A 17,592-nucleotide genomic window follows, 5' to 3' on the forward strand; every position below is an offset into this window, starting at 1 on the left:
AAGATCGTAGTTTGGGTGGCTAACAGAGAGAATCCGGTCACAAACATGCTCGGCGTTCTGGAATTTTCAAGCGATGGGCATCTTAGATTGCTTGATAGAAATAGCCGGTCAGCTTGGTCGACGTCAGATATTGCCAGGAAAGGATTATTGAAAAATTAAAACTACAAAGAAACATGGTGACAGCAGATAACAAAATTATTTCATTGATCTGGCTGCACACAATGTGTAACAATTTCTCTCTATTTATAGAGACTTCCAACACCTATAGGTTTGTAGAGCTTCCCTGAATTCATGTTGAAAATAAACTAACTTCCTCATACATTGCAGAGGATCTGGTATTATTTTGACAGCACTAACAGTCAATGGCTGGAAGTATGACAGACTGGCAGTTTTGTTGTAACTAACCAGCCACATGGGTTTGACTATGATGCAGGAGCATCTTGCATGGAAAAATTATTGGGAAAAAAAAAAAATTTGAAAAAAAAAATTTTGAAGAAAAAAAAAAAAAAAAATTTGTGGAGGAGAGAGAAAGTGACGAAAATTAGAGGAGAAATAATAAAAAAATAAAAAAGGGGAAAAAATGAGAAAAGAAAGAAAAAGAGGATTTCTATTTTCGAGGTGCATAGGTGGCATAATAGAAAAAATAAAAAATAAATAGTTGTCATTCCATTTATCGAGGTGTGTGGGAAGAATTCTAGAAAGTTATGAATATTGTAGAAAGTTGTGGATATTGTAGAAGGTTATGGAAGTTGTAGAAGGTTGTGGAGGAATTCTAGAAGGTTGTGGATAAGTCATGTATTGGGTGGTAAGTGCCTATTTAAGAAAAGCATATGAGCATTTCTAATCAAGCTTAAGGGGAAGCTTGAGGAGTAGAAGCTCAAGGGGAAGCTTCAGGAGTAGAAACTTGAGTAGTGGAAGCTTGGAAAGCTTGGAAGGTGTGAAAGAGGAGGAAGTGAAGAGTGAGTTTTCCTGAGTCTGTGGACAGAGCGTCGAATGTGAGGCAGTTTACAACAGAATTGTGGTGGACTTGTGAGTGTGTAGACAGAGCGCCGAATGTGAGGCAATTTACACTTGGATCTTGGATAAAGTTGGAGAAGAGCTAGTGACTGCAGTTTAGAAACAAGGAGGTTGCTTGGTGGCTTGCAAGCACAAGTTGAGATCTCAGAGGTTTCTACCAGAGTGTGGATCTGGACTAGCTTGGGTTTGGATTGGATCTTGAGAGATCTTGTTGCATTTTTTGTCATGAGTTGGTAAGGGTGGTGTGACCCTTTGTCAGTGGTATCAAAGCGTACCTTCATCAGTGGTATCAGAGTGTACCTACATCAAGTGGTATCAGAGTAGGAGTTCTTGAGTGTACAAGAAGATTGCTGCCGTGTGAGGTAGTTTGTACCAGGACCTTGGTTGGGCAAAGTTTATCAGAGCTTGTAGATTGCAGATCCATTGTCCTACACTTGTGATGTGGTTCCTGATTGTTCGTGCGAGGTGGCAGGTTGCGATCTGACTTGCAAACAATTTGGTTGTCACAACGAGCGTAGGAAGGATTTGTTGCAAAGGGTTTACAAAGATCTTGGGAGATGGCTCCAAGAGGATTGGACCCTAAGATGATTGCGAAAATCCATGATATAGTGGAGAGGAATTTTTCTAAGATGATTTCTCGGTTGGATGATAGATTGGTTGATCAAGTTAAGGAGGTTCGTGAGAGAAGATGGCATCGCAAGGTTGAGGTGGAAGAGGATGGTTTTGCTGATCAGTTTGTGGAGCTTGATGCAGAACCTACAGAGCAACTAGAGGTTGTTGCTAAAGATATTCCTAATGTTGTTGATGTTGGCACAGAGTTTGGTTTTCATGATCAAATGGTTGAGACTGACATGGAGATTGTGGAGCACTCGGTTCTGGATGATCTAGTTGATGTTCATGGTGACTTGAATGTTGTAAAGCACTTGGCCATGGATGATCCGGTTGTTGGAGGTGAGTTATGTATTGCAGAGCATCTTGTTGTGAGCAATGAGGTTGCTGGTGTTGAGAGTTTGGGATGTATTGATGGAGATCTACATGTTGGTGTTGATATGGAGTTTGTTGTTGATGCGGGGTTTGTTGCTACTGGTGTGGATTCACTAGTTGTTGATGTGAATGAAATTTTGTTGATTAAGCATTATGTGCAGTTTGTTCCTAGGAGTGAGCATGCTAATTGGATGGTTGAGGTTCTCATGTTTGATAGAGTGATGCAGATGTGGAAGATTTGCATGTTGGTTTTCTTGTCCCTGTTGAGGTGGAAGCCTTTGGTGAAGATGAAGATGATGGTAGATCTTTCTTTCTTTTTGGCGTCAAAGTGTGGGACACACTTTTCTATCTATCGGGGGAGTCTGATGCAGGAGCATCTTGCATGGAAAAATTATTGGGGAAAAAAAAAATTGAAAAAAAAAATTTTGAAAAAAAAAAAAAAAAAATTTGTGGAGGAGAGAGAAAGTGACGAAAATTAGAGGAGAAATAATAAAAAAATAAAAAAGGGGAAAAAAGGAGAAAAGAAAGAAAAATAGGATTTCTATTTTCGAGGTGCATAGGTGGCATAATAGAAAAAATAAAAAATAAATAGTTGTCATTCCATTTATCGAGGTGTGTGGGAAGAATTCTAGAAAGTTATGAATATTGTAGAAAGTTGTGGATATTGTAGAAGGTTATGGAAGTTGTAGAAGGTTGTGAAGGAATTCTAGAGGGTTGTGGATAAGTCATGTATTGGGTGGTAAGTGCCTATTTAAGCAAAGCATATGAGCATTTTTAATCAAGCTCAAGGGGAAGCTTGAGGAGTAGAAGCTCAAGGAGAAGCTTGAGAAGGAGAAACTTGAGTAGTGGAAGCTTGGAAAGCTTGGAAGGTGTGAAAGAGAAGGAGGAAGTGAAGAGTGAGTTTTCCTGATTCTGTGGATAGAGCGCCGAATGTGAGGTAGTTTACAGCAGGATTGTGGTGGACTTGTGAGTGTGTAGACAGAGCGCCGAATGTGAGGCAGTTTACACTTGGATCTTGGATAAAGTTGGAGAAGAGCTAGTGACTGCAGTTTAGAAACAAGGAGGTTGCTTGGTGGCTTGCAAGAACAAGTTGAGATCTCAGAGGTTTCTACCAGAGTGTGGATCTGGACTAGCTTGGGTTTGGATTGGATCTTGAGAGATCTTGTTGCATTCTTTGTCATGAGTTGGTAAGGGTGGTGTGACCCTTTGTCAGTGGTATCAAAGCGTACCTTCATCAGTGGTATTAGAGTTGTATCTACATTAGACTACTTCTAACAAGGATCACGAGTTGTGTTAATGGACTCTGGCAATTTCATCATGTTGGACGCCCTCAACGAGTCTGTGGTTGCCTAGCATGAAGATGTGGAAAGGAATGGAGCTAACATCGTGGAAGAGTTCTACGGATCCTTCAACTGGGCTCTTCTCTTACGGAATGGACACAGCTCCTAGAAAGACGCAGATGATGATGGTATATAACAACACCATTCCATATCGGTCCAGTGGAGAATGGACTCGGGACTATTTTGCTAAGGAGCCCGAAATGGAGCAAGGTTCGAAGAGACTTGAAACATCCTGTGTGACACTTTCTCCCTCAAGAATCTGCATCAAATTTGGTGTTAAACAGGAAGATCATATCCTCATGGGGCGGTTCTGGTTAGCTGAGACCGGCGAAGTACAAATCTACTTCTGGATGGACGATGGCACCTGGAGTCTGAGGTGGTTGACATACCGAGGTCAATGCAGCGACTTCGAAATCTGCGGGGCGAATGGACTCTGCAATCCGAATGATGTGTGTAGTTGCGTTCACGGCTTCACTCTCAACAACGGCTCTCAAGGTTGGTGGTCAAGCGGATGTGCTCGGCAAAGGCCCCTTCATTGCACAACCGACAGCTTCTTGGAAGCGAAGAACCAATATTTGTCTGAAAAAGAAGCTGTCTTGTACAACCCCGAGCAAACACAGGAATGCTGCCAAACTGCTTGTGTCAATAATTGCTCCTGTACAGCCTTTGCTTTCTCAATTTCTAATCCACCCGTGTGCAGATTGTGGTTTGGAGATCTATTCGGAATGCGCGTTTCATCGGAGGGCAGATCCATCTTCATCAGGTTGGCTGCTTCTGAGTTGTGGCGCTCGACATCGAACCGGAGAATCAAAGCCTCTGCACTTGCTATTTCGCTTTCTAGAACCGCATCGTTGTTTATAGTTTCATGTCTCCTGTTGGCCTCTTTTATTCGTTGGAAACGTCGAAGGCTGTTGAAGAAGGACGCGAAAGAGGAGGTGCCAATGTCACTGAAAAAGTTCAGTTACAAAGAGCTGAGAACTGCTGCGGAGAATTTCAAGCATAAGTTAGGTAGCAGAGGATTTGGCTCTGTGGTCAAGGGAACTCTGCCGGACAGCACGTTTGTTGCGGTTAAGAGATTAGAGGGTTCTAGGCAAGCGGAGAAACAATTCAGGGCGGAAATAATCACCGCTGGCAGAATACAGCATGTGAATTTGGTCAGGCTGAGGGGATTCTGCGTAGAGAATTCAGAAAGGCTACTGGTGTACGTGTACATGCCCAACGGCTCCCTAAACCCCTTCCTCTTCTCTAAGTCGAAAAATGTAGAGAAATTGTTGGACTGGAAGACTCGTTTTGAGATCGCACTAGGCACTGCACGAGGATTAGTTTATCTCCATGAGGAATGCAGAGATCGCATCATTCACTGTGATATTAAGCCTGAAAACATTCTCCTTGACAGTGACTTCAGCCCAAAGGTGGGAGATTTTGGGTTGGCGAAGCTGGTTGGTAGAGATTTCAGCCGCGTTCTGATGACAACAAGAGGAACTCGTGGGTACGTGGCTCCCGAGTGGATCTCGGGCCTTCCAGTCACTCCCAAGGCTGACGTATACAGCTATGGCATGACGTTGTTGGAAATTATATCAGGACGAAGAAATCTGGATTTAACAGTGGAGGAAAGTAGATTGTACTTTCCTATCTGGGCTTCAACTCAGATTCAGAGGGGAAACATAGTAGATGTTGTGGATGCAAGGATAGCAAGTGAAGCAAATATTGATGAGGTGAGAAGAACCGCTATGGTAGCAGGGATGTGCATTCAAGACGATGAGAGTGAGAGGCTGAGCATGAATGAAGTGGTGAAGATGTTGAAGGGCACAATGGAGGTTACAGTGACACAAATTCCAAGGTCTCTACAAGTGCTAGTAGATCAACCAGACGACGACGACGGCAACGATAACCGTTGCAAACTTACTTCCATATCAAGTGGTTTATAGTAGATATCTACAACAACAAGTTAATTCAATGTTTTTTGATTAGGCATATTTATGTAGGATTACCTTAAGACTGATAAATATATGTGCACAAGTTTCTTCATTATTTCTTGTACAACGTTTTGGAGCATTCCTAATGATCTGTCATATGATACACAAAAATATTATAAATTAGAACTTATATATCTGTGTATGTGTGTGTTTATATATATATATATATATATATACATATATATATACATATATATATATATATATATACATATACATATATATATATATATATATATACATATACATATATATATATATATATATATATATATATATATATATATATATATGTATGTATGTATGTATAGATATGTATATATGTCTATACATATGTATACATGTGTATAGACATATATACACACATATATAGATATATATATATACATGTGTGTGTGTGTGTGTACACATACATATATGTATATATGTATGTATGTATATGTATGTACACACACACACACATATATATGTTTGATATGAATAAAGAAATATAAGATTAGAAAGAGGGAGTATGGGTAGAATTTGTTAGTATCTAAGATCCATGAAAAGTATGGTAGTGTGCTTTTTAATTATTCAATATTTTTTAAAATATCATATTATTCAAACTTAGGCTTTTGAATAAGATAGTGATTAATATATAAATTAGATGATAAAGAACCATTGAAAAAAGGACTTAATCCCAACAAACGTAAAATATTTATATCTATGTTGAACTTTTAAATTAAGTTATTGGATGTCATCTTGTTGAACTGATTTGACATACTTACATGACAAAATAATTTCACCCTTTTTTCTTTACAAGAATTATTAAATACTTGAAAGAGGGAATAATTTAAAAATTCTCCAAGTAAAAAGTGTAGAGAAGATCAATATGTGTAAATGAAATAACTAATAATGCTTATGTAACCAACTAAACAATTATGATAGAACAACTTTATAGGTACTGTGATAACTCAAAAGTACAAGGAAAATGACAATACTAATATTTAAAAATCCATTATTGTAATATGACTTAATAGGAATTAATAAATAATAAAGTAATCAAATTATAGTGTTTTTGTGTTAGTATGATTTAGTAATTCTTCCCATCAATGTTAATCTAATTCACTTTTTTTTTAAAACTAGAAAGTACTTGTTTGAAAGTAATGGTGAAAGTTCTTCCTTTCTTAATGTGATCTAATAATTATATCAAATTATAAGAACTATTCAACAATATGAAGAAAAGTGTAATCTAGATTTCATTTTGAATTAATGAGTTTCTTATGTGAGATGGAGAGGGACATAGATAGGATGGGAGAGAACTATTGAAAGGAGAGAGTGATGCATAGAAATATAATGTGTTAATTTGTCTCTTTAAGGCTTAGGTCCACTTCCTTGTTGAACCAATGAAAAAACAATGATGAAGGTTTCCTTAGTGTTGCACGCTTTGAGGACTACCTTTCAAAATTTGATTATGTAAAATTTGGTCATGGTCAGTTGGACATCTTGAACCTTTGAAGTTGAATCTTAATGTTCAAAGTTCAATAATCAACTAGTCATATGTCCTAAGTAGTTGGTTGAACCTTGAATCTCGAACCTGGTGGTTCAAAGTTCAAAATGTGTTACATCTTCATTTAGATTTCACAATATGCCAAGGTTTCTATTCCACACACTATAGGTATGTTCTCATCAAACCTTGAACTTGAAACCTAAAGAAATTTTGGTTCAAGCTTCAAAGCCCACACTTCATTGTGTTACCTGTGGGTCCTAGTCATGTTTGGTCAGTCCCAATTGTTACTGAACTTTGAACTTGAACTGTTACATTTCAAGTTTTGAGGTTTGAGCAAGTGATATGCCATACAGGAGTGACATGCACCAACCTCATGCAAAACCTTTTGATATAATGATTGAAAAGACAAGTGACACACATGTAATTATAATGGTGATGCAATAATAAGGAAAGTACATGTGAAATATTACTTTACATTCAATAGGGGTATGAGTGATATTTAATCTAGGAAAGTTTCAATAAATTATGGTACAACAACTGAAGTGAATAGCTTACCCTTAAAACATTTCTTTTTCATCAAATTATTCACCTTGTGTGCATGAGTTTTTAATTTCCATGAAGAAGACGAATATTGACAAAGATAAATTTGACTCTTTCAGAATTTAGGGGTCAAAGTAATGGTGAGTTTCCAGCAAACCCTCTTGGTATATTTCATTTTCAATACTTGACCATTCTATAAATTAGATTTTTGGGTATATTACATTTTCCTTCTACTTTATCTTTGAAATCCCTGTATTTCGGTTGTGTCTTCATCTATATTGAAAACCCCCAAAGTAAACCATCCCTTGATCATAACTAGTTGCCTCTTAGTTATGGGAGATACAATCTTCATAGATGAAGATATTGAAGAATTAGTGAAAAGATTGAGTGAAGTAGAAGCAGGGTGTCTGGATGCTGTGATTGTTGAAAGTGGATGATTAGAGGCCATGGGGTTCCCAGAGGTAATACCATGGACCAAATTAGTGATGGAATGCCATAATAGTTATAATATAGAAAGTGGGTGCATTCTTACTTTCTTTGTTGATGTATTAGTGCATATTAATAGGCAGGTAGTAATGACAGCCTTAAGAATTCCTCACATAGAAACATTTTTGCGATTTGCAATCCAAGCGGTGGCATTTGAAGCATTATCCTCATTACAGCTATGACTGGCCTCGAAAGTTTGGGGATCAACTTCTAAATGAAGAACAAAATTTTGTATGGCTGAAATTATGAGAACATATACGAAAAGCCATGAGAGGTTGGTGTTTATATTTGGGCTTTCCATGATGAAACCTTGTTGTTAAACAATTCACTCTAGTTACCTTTAAATATAGGGAATTTTGTTTAAAAGACTTTGCAGTCTTCTGTGTTGAACGAAATTGAAGTCTAAAGTCTTCACGGTAGTGGGTAGATAGCAAACTAAAACATGATTGAAAATAAACCTCCTCTTAGATTTGCCATGAATATTCGCCCTCCTATCGTGCTGTGAAGGTTAAATTACTGTTCACTGTCACCTCATGGATTATATTTCCAGCACGTTCTCACTAGTGTTCTGAATTGAAACGTATTTCAATTTGATTTGTTCAATGGAGCTTAGCTTCAACGAATAGTTTGAAATAAACTTGAAAGCCCCTCTTACTATTCTCGAGTTTAAGATGGTTAAACATTACAATAAGTTCAAGTAAAATTAAAGAATTGTCATTGGTCAAATGTAAAAACAACAGAGTTTTGGGGAGAATTAAATCGACTGTCTTAATATGTAGGGAATATAGTAAGACAAAACTAGTTCACATCTTTCTAATACGGAGAAGATAGGTGAAGTTTAGAGATAGAAAGGAAGAAGAGAATCTCTTCATAGTCTACTATATGCCTCCAGACCAACTTGTGAAACTTTAGTGTAATTTCAATAAAATTGTTTTATTCGAGAGGTTGAAATCTGCAAAAATCCTTGTCAACGAATATTTTGAAAGTTCTTCCTTTCTTAATGTAATCTAAAAATTATATCAAATTATGCAAACTATTCAACAATATGAAGAAAAGTGTAATCTAGACTTCATTTTAAATTAATGAGTTTCTTATGTGAGATGGAGAGGGATATAAAGAGGATGGGAGAGAACTATTGAAAGGAGAGAGTGATGCATAGAAATATAATGTGTTAATTTGTCTCTTTAAGGCTTAGGTCCATTTCCTTGCTGAACCAATGAAAAAACGATGATGAAAGTTTTCTTGGTGTTGCATGCTTTTAGGACTACCCTTCAAAAAATTAATTATGTAAAATTTGGTCATGGTCAATTGGGCATCTTGAACATTTGAAGTTAAATCTTAATGTTCAAAGTTCAATAATCAACTATTCATATGTCCTAAGTAGTTGGTTGTGTTGGTGTTTGAAAATGTTACCTATTTCCAATTACCCTGATGAGAACAAGATGCATCTAGGGGCAGCTAACTCCCATTATCAACACATCCATTCAGACACTAGGCCAACTATAAGGCTATACTCCTTCTGCACTTTAGGCTCTGCAAAACCTAGGCGGGTGGACCTATAGATTCTTTATATGGTACCAGTTGTCAAAGCATACACTGAATCTAATGCAAAGTAGATAGAAACCCTTATTTCTCCTAATAACTTATGAAATAACGTATATCTGTAGTAGCTAGATGCAAAACAATGAAATTCATAAGCTGAGTGAGGGCATTCTGTTTAGAGCTCTTCAACATGAAAGGGAAATTCATTTGATTAAAGATGTTGATTCAACAAAACTTCAAAAATGCAACAGTATAACTAGTGATCCTATAACTGATCAGTGCCTACTCCATTGGGCAATTCCATGAATTCAAAACATACATCTGTGACATCAGGGCGTATCTCATATACCCAGACATCAGATCTATCCAACCACCTTGTGATTCAGACATCAGTGTTCATTTAGGTCTCATTCTCACAAAATATCCTTCTCAAACAACTAGTAACCTTGTTTAAACATATTGAGCATTTACTTGGCCCTTTGGTCCAAGAGCAAAATACATCAAACATACAACCTGAAAGGGATGCAAATGGGTCTCAAATCTTTGTTCCAAAACCACATAAGACTTACAGATTGCTGAGACAGGAGACAAGAACCAAAACAAAACTAGTGAAATTGTTGCTCATATGTATTCCTTTCCTTGAAACTATACATTCAGATGCATAAAATTAAAACATGAAACAACCTAATATCTCAGAACTATCTATATTATCTCTACAATGCTGTTCACATGAGAGTTCTGCTGAAGAAAATGGTGTCACAGTCATGGAAACATGTCAAAATAGTGGAACCAATGGTCTCACAGTGCAAAAACTGGAATCCCCAATGGTATCACAGCAATGAACTTTTTCTTCCCAAAAACTGGAACCCCTAAAAAGTGAAGAAAGAAAGAAAGATATAGCAAGAAATGAATTCCCGGATCTGATATGCAATTGCTAGGTGTCCACTTGAAATCCAATCCTCTATAACTGAAAAACCTCTTTCTTCCCTCTCTCTATCAACTGGCAGATCAAATCTTCATCATTATACCTCTCAAAGGCATCAAAATATCTGAAAAAGTAATGATGAAAAGATGCAACTGATTCTTGATGCATTCACGGTAAGAAGTGAAAAACTAGTTACAATGTGATTTCAAGAAGCCAAGGAAACAACCTCAAATTGATTTTCTTCACCTTAAGATTGCAACTAACCCCTAAAACCATCCTCTAACCAATCTTAATTATCACTGAAGAACTCAGCCTGTTCTGTCGCCAATGCCTTTGATTTCACAAATTGTCCTATAACTTGAACCAAGAAGCACCTGTGCAAAAACAAACTCCAGATTTGGAAAGTTCAGGTTCTCCCGGTTCCAACGGTATATTGGAGTGCCTAATTCGGTTAAAAATTTCCTCAGATATGGTCGTTTGAAAATTAGGCGTCTGTTTATGTCTCTATGACAATATTTCACAAATATATGAACTTTCAAAAGTTAAAACTATATCAGAAGTTCAAACTTTATTTAAAAAAAAAAAATTCCATGTCAGTTTCTTGGCAAAATAATTTTAAAATGAAAATTTTAAAATCATTTTATTTTTTCTAGCCTCTTTAATTTCGGGTCAACTCCAGGTTTGACCAATGCCACGTGTCACTTTCTGATTGGCTATTGACTCTTGCCGGATTCCTGAGTTTTTCAGCGACCTCGCTATGTCGCTAGCCGGATTTTTCAAGATTTTTCGGCAAGCGACATAGCGACCTGCCGGATTTTTGACTTTTTCGGCCGCCTATAAGCTGCTGACGTCATCATTTGGGCATGCATTTTCTTTCAAAATTTACTTCACTCCTTCTAGCTGACTGGGACCCACGTGCACCTACCTTGCCTTTTCAAAATGCTTTGTCTTGTTGACACTATATGTTTGGGTGCAAAAGCATATAATGACTAAAAATACTTCCCACTTGCTCAATGTGGGATAATGTTCTTCAATGGTTCTTGCTCTTTGTGTTTGCTGTGATTGCTAAATGCATGAGTTTTCTTATTCCAAACATGAAACTCCATCTTGCTGGTCGTTTTTGCTATGAATCTACAGACTTTTCATTGTAATGGTCATTTCTTATGCACATGGTCATTTAAAATGCTGCTACTCCCTTCAAAAACGTGGCTGCACCTTTAGAAAAACCATGGGCTTGAAAAATGGGGGTTCTTTGCTTCCTTTTTTATGCACATATGGTCTTTTATTGATTGCTTGCTGCAAAAACGTGAATCACATGCTACCTTGAGCTTTGTTTCACCAACAAATTTGTTCATTTCTCTAAAAAATGTGGATGCTTCTTCCTCTGTGGATGTTTGCTGCTGTCCTCTTTGTTTTCTCCAAACATGGAGCACATCTTCTATGTTGAAAACTACCTCTCAGCTGCAACTTTCAAATTGAGACTACAATGTGGGAGAGAGCAACCTTTATGCAATCTTTTCCTTAATTCAATATGCAAACTCACAACAAAAAGCTTCATTGTGCTCGTGGATTTTAATTGATGTGGAAATTTCTTGATTAATACTATCTTTTGAAATTGCCGGCAAATCAGCATCATATTGTGATCCTCTAAACCTCTTTAATGGAACACTTTCCAAATTCTCTCTTTCTTGAATCTTCACATGCTCCTTGTATTTTTCTTTTAAGAAACCATTTCCACCATTTACTTTGTCATAAGATTGAATCATATGCATAATGATCATCAATTCATTATTTTAAACTCACTTTTAATCAATTATACAAATTGTGAATTAGTGTCTGGAGGCCTGCCAGTTGTAATTAAAACTTGATCCAATCAAGTTACCAAGCCACGAAAATCGGCATGAGTGTTCAATCCTGCATACTCTATCACACTACAAATTTTCAACCCATGATGGATTCCCAATCAAGAGATTTTAATTGCCGAACATCCATACTTCAATTACTCTGCAGGCAAACAATGTTAAAAAACATAAACTGGGCTCGGGTTCGGCATTATAAACTGGGTTATTGATCACTTGGGGTTTTGAAAACTAGGATATAAGTTCTTTTCCATGAAGAGAATATAATTCCATGTTTTGGGCTCATGAAGAATCACAGGGCACATTTGGCGAATTTTCGAAAACAGGCACTTGGAAATTTTAACTGGCAAATGTGTCCAAAAGTGATTTTTGGCAAATGTACGGACATAAGAAAGTATGCAAATGGATTCATCATGACTTAAGAACTCCCATACTTCAAGGATTTCTAGGACACAACACAATGGTACAGTCCATTTAGGCTAGCCAATCACACGATCAAAGTTATAACATGCCGAACAGGGGTACGGATCAATCTGGATACCGTAGCCGTAACAAAACAATGCAAACTGGGTTTTTGATCATGTTAGCAAACTGATCAAATGGATTCGACATGATCTCAAAATTGGAACATATGAAGTGTCTTACCCCTAGAACACAATGCAAAAAGGATTTTTTCATTTGGGTCAACTGGGTCAAAGATATGATTGGTCGAACAGGGCTTCCCAGAATTGTGATCAACTAGTTAAATGCACAAAACAGTAAATGACCAACTTTGCGGGGTGCAAAACCTAGTCAAAAAGATTCGAAAAGACTTGAAAATTGAAACATAGGTTCTTTGTTATACATACTAAACATCCCCAAAGTGACTAGTCATGACACAGTCCTGGGTAAAAGATATTCAGATGCAAACTAGGCCTCTGATCGCTATTTGACACTTAGTAGAATTGCAAATTTTGACACTAGCTCAAAATGGGACTTCACAGAATGATTCGGGATGGAAAAATAACATTGTGGATCATATGCATATGTCAAATGAAAGGTGTTAAGCCACTCAAAAACCATCTAGGCCTCAAGCTACCAACTGACCACATGCATAAAAGGCACTTTAGGACATGATTTTCCAAAATTTTCAAAATGTGACTAAAAATGAAGCATGCAATTTTTAGTCCCAACAGTGGCTCTGTCTGGGGATGCATGCCCCTTGCAGGCATGGCAAGGATTTAGATCTTTGGGAGAAGTAGACCACACACTTGAACAGCAAAACTCTCTCGAACAACTTTATTGAAAACAAGAAAACTACTCTTAACTATGTACAAGAGATGGCCCCAAGCCACCGAAAAGTTTCAGAACTCTTTACCTCTGTCATACACCTTATTTTCATTGACATTCTCCTGAGGAAAACTGAAACTCTCATTCTTCCTTGTCTTACCCAACACATCATTATTCACAATCAGCTCAATAGGCAAAACAAAACTATCATCATCTTCATAGTGCGAATAAAAATCAGATATACTTTCTTCATCTTGCCCACTATGAAAATATGAATCAGCGTTATCATAATAATTTACATCATACTGAAAATGAAACTGATCACTACTGATTGAGTCATGGATTCTTTCAACTGGAAACACAAAAGCTTGGTACTCTATTTCATTCAACGAGTTACATGGAGCAGATTGTAACTCACCTTGTGCTTCCATAAATGAAGAGTATGTGAAATCTAATCGTTTCCTACTTGCAACCATGTTAAACTTTGAATCAGATTTATCCTCCTTTGTTGAAACCTCTTCACACTCAAAACATTGATTAGTGACCATATATGAAAATTCATTCTGAAAGTGTTGATCTAGACTATGCTGATCACTATCATTTTCTCCATCAAACTGAATGTCGGAATACACCTTGAACTCATCTTTACAAGACTTATTAGCACATGAAGAAAATCTATAATCTGATTGACAACCTTCACTATTTTCCTCCTCATCATATGAAAACTCAAAACTTATTGTAGCATAACCAGCATGGAAAGAATCTGAAGCAGCATTAAACTTCCCTTCATTAACATAATCGGCATTCAACAAATCGTCATGTGCAAAGACATTTGAGGAACTGTCACCTACACCTCCAAAGTCTAACAAAGATTGTTCGGATTCTACCTCTTTTTCCACATCAAACTTTGGGGAATTGATTTGACTGAATGAAAAAGTATTATGAGAGAAAATATGAAGATCCTTAGAGATACTTACGTGCTTTTCAAACTCACAAGCCAACAATTTTGAGATTTCACTAGAGCTCAAAAAGACTTCCTCACAAATCTTCTCCTGGCTGTGATTGTCATCTGGATAACATGAAGAACTTACAATAGCAAGATCCTTAGTGTAACAATATGGAAAATCAACATTATTACAATATTCTTTCTTATCGTTGAAATCACTAGATCTACTGTTGTTACAACTTTCTTCAACTTCATATGTACTGTAACAAAATTTATCTTCTCTTTTATATCCATCTTTTTCATGCTGATTGCTATTACTTGATTCATTAACATTTGAATCCGCCTCTTCACAATCAGAAGATAGATTATCTTGCTCTACGGACTCATTGTATTCATTACTACCTTGGCCTTCAGCACACTCATTATCATCAAGAGACATAATATGAAATCTCTAATCATCATCTTCCATCTCCTGAATGAATCTTTCAATTTGTAAAAACTTTTGTAATCTTATAGGTGCTGGCCAATTGACTGAATCGGGTACTAGAACATCAAGAAAAATATTAGGTAGTGAAGATTCCTCGGGTCTACAATGAAAAGGCATCTTACTGATTACTGACTTAAGCCTTAAATAACATTGTTCGACACTTAGACCTTGAGTACTGCCTACCTCATTTCTTATAAGATTTACAATCCTTTTGTAAACCATTGTATTCAACATAGTAATGTTATTATTCACGATTTTCAAACTCTCAGAATTCGGGGAACTAATCGTAGATCTAAGATCTGACTCCATCATAAAACAAACTTTCTACCTCTTCTTTCTAGTGCTGAAAATCACTAAATAGAGGCAACTTCTTTAAACACTTGACTTCCATGAAAAGAAAACATGAAAACCAAAATACCTCCAGTGCTGATACTGAACTTGGATCTGCTGATTTGGCACAGGTGCAAGACTGAAAATCCTTTACACCACTGATCAAACTTTGTAGAGTCGCCACCTCTTTGCAAGAGGAATGAAATAACCACTGCTATGATCTATTTTTATATTTCAATTATTTATAACAGTAGATTGCAACCAGCACTTAAAAACTTATCAAGAATTTGAAACTCCTTTTCAAGAAACTACCAAAAGCTTCAGATCTGCCCATACAACTGAAAGTCCTTCCAAATTTTGCAATGAAATCAACTAGGAACAAACTGGTACAGAGATTTGAGAGTCGCCACTCACACTTGGTGAGAAATAAAACATAATTTGTCACTTGACAAATCTGAACCAGACCTTCAATGTAGGAGAAACTTGCAGATCACTGACATCTTGAAAAGAAAATATACTTTATAAATGAATTCTTGACTCTGAAACTTTTTCTACAGTATTTGCAAAAACTGAACTGATTGAAGATAGACCTATGATAGTCATAGAACACAATTTTCATCCAGTTTCAACATACTGCTGATAATGAATAAAGCTTAACTGGGGAACATGAAACTTCAGCAAGGAAAAGGAACACATCTTGCTATTGATATGATATATCCAATCTGTTTCACATCAAAGGCTCCTGTTCTTTCAACAAAATGGATTGCCATCTTATTTCCCCAGCAGAGTCGCCATTTTGTTGGTGTTTGAAAATGTTACCTATTTCCAATTACCCTGATGAGAACAAGATGCATCTAGGGGCAGCTAACTCCCATTATCAACACATCCATTCAGACACCAGGCCAACTATAAGGCTATACTCCTTCTACACTTTAGGCTCTGCAAAACCTAGGCGGGTGGACCTATAGATTCTTTATATGGTACCAGTTGTCAAAGCATACACTGAATCTAATGCAAAGTAGATAGAAACCCTTATTTCTCCTAATAACTTATGAAATAACGTATATCTGTAGTAGCTAGATGCAAAACAATGAAATTCATAAGCTGAGTGAGGGCATTCTGTTTAGAGCTCTTCAACATGAAAGGGAAATTCATTTGATTAAAGATGTTGATTCAACAAAACTTCAAAAATGCAACAGTATAACTAGTGATCCTATAACTGATCAGTGCCTACTCCATTGGGCAATTCCATGAATTCAAAACATACATTTGTGACATCAGGGCGTATCTCATATACCCAGACATCAGATCTATCCAACCACCTTGTGATTCAGACATCAGTGTTCATTTAGGTCTCATTCTCACAAAATATCCTTCTCAAACAACCAGTAACCTTGTTTAAACATATTGAGCATTTACTTGGCCCTTTGGTCCAACAGCAAAATACATCAAACATACAACCTGAAAGGGATGCAAATGGGTCTCAAATCTTTGTTCCAAAACCACATAAGACTTACAGATTGCTGAGACAGGAGACAAGAACCAAAACAAAACTAGTGAAATTGTTGCTCATATGTATTCCTTTCCTTGAAACTATACATTCAGATGCATAAAATTAAAACATGAAACAACCTAATATCTCAGAACTATCTATATTATCTCTACAATGCTGTTCACATGAGAGTTCTGCTGAAGAAAATGGTGTCACAGTCATGGAAACATGTCAAAATAGTGGAACCAATGGTCTCACAGTGCAAAAACTGGAATCCCCAATGGTATCACAGCAATGAACTTTTTCTTCCCAAAAACTGGAACCCCTAAAAAGTGAAGAAAGAAAGAAAGATATAGCAAGACATGAATTCCCGAATCTGATATGCAATTGCCAGGTGTCCACTTGAAATCCAATCCTCTATAACTGAAAAACCTCTTTCTTCCCTCTCTCTATCAACTGGCAGATCAAATCTTCATCATTATACCTCTCAAAGGCATCAAAATATCTGAAAAAGTAATGATGAAAAGATGCAACTGATTCTTGATGCATTCACGATAAGAAGTGAAAAACTAGTTACAATGTGATTTCAAGAAGCCAAGGAAACAACCTCAAATTGATTTTCTTCACCTTAAGATTGCAACTAACCCCTAAAACCATCCTCTAACCAATCTTAATTATCACTGAAGAACTCAGCCTGTTCTGTCACCAATGCCTTTGATTTCACAAATTGTCCTATAACTTGAACCAAGAAGCACCTGTGCAAAAACAAACTCCAGATTTGGAAAGTTCAGGTTCTCCCGGTTCCAACGGTATATTGGAGTGCCTAATTCGGTTAAAAATTTCCCCAGATATGGTCGTTTGAAAATTAGGCCTCTGTTTATGTCTCTATGACAATATTTCACAAATATAT

The 17,592-nt window shown here is 36.8% G+C and overlaps 1 pseudogene; it reads left to right on the top strand.

The window, feature by feature from the left end:
* The first annotated feature begins 3,373 nt into the window (after nt 1–3,373).
* Nucleotides 3,374–5,269, top strand: LOC149536567 (G-type lectin S-receptor-like serine/threonine-protein kinase At2g19130 pseudogene; annotated as a pseudogene).
* Nucleotides 5,270–17,592: the final 12,323 nt, after the last annotated feature.

The sequence above is a fragment of the Cupressus sempervirens genome, chromosome 10 (genome assembly GCF_028749045.1).
Source record: "Cupressus sempervirens isolate cs-2001-9-10 chromosome 10, ASM2874904v1, whole genome shotgun sequence".
Lineage (NCBI taxonomy): Eukaryota > Viridiplantae > Streptophyta > Pinopsida > Cupressales > Cupressaceae > Cupressus > Cupressus sempervirens.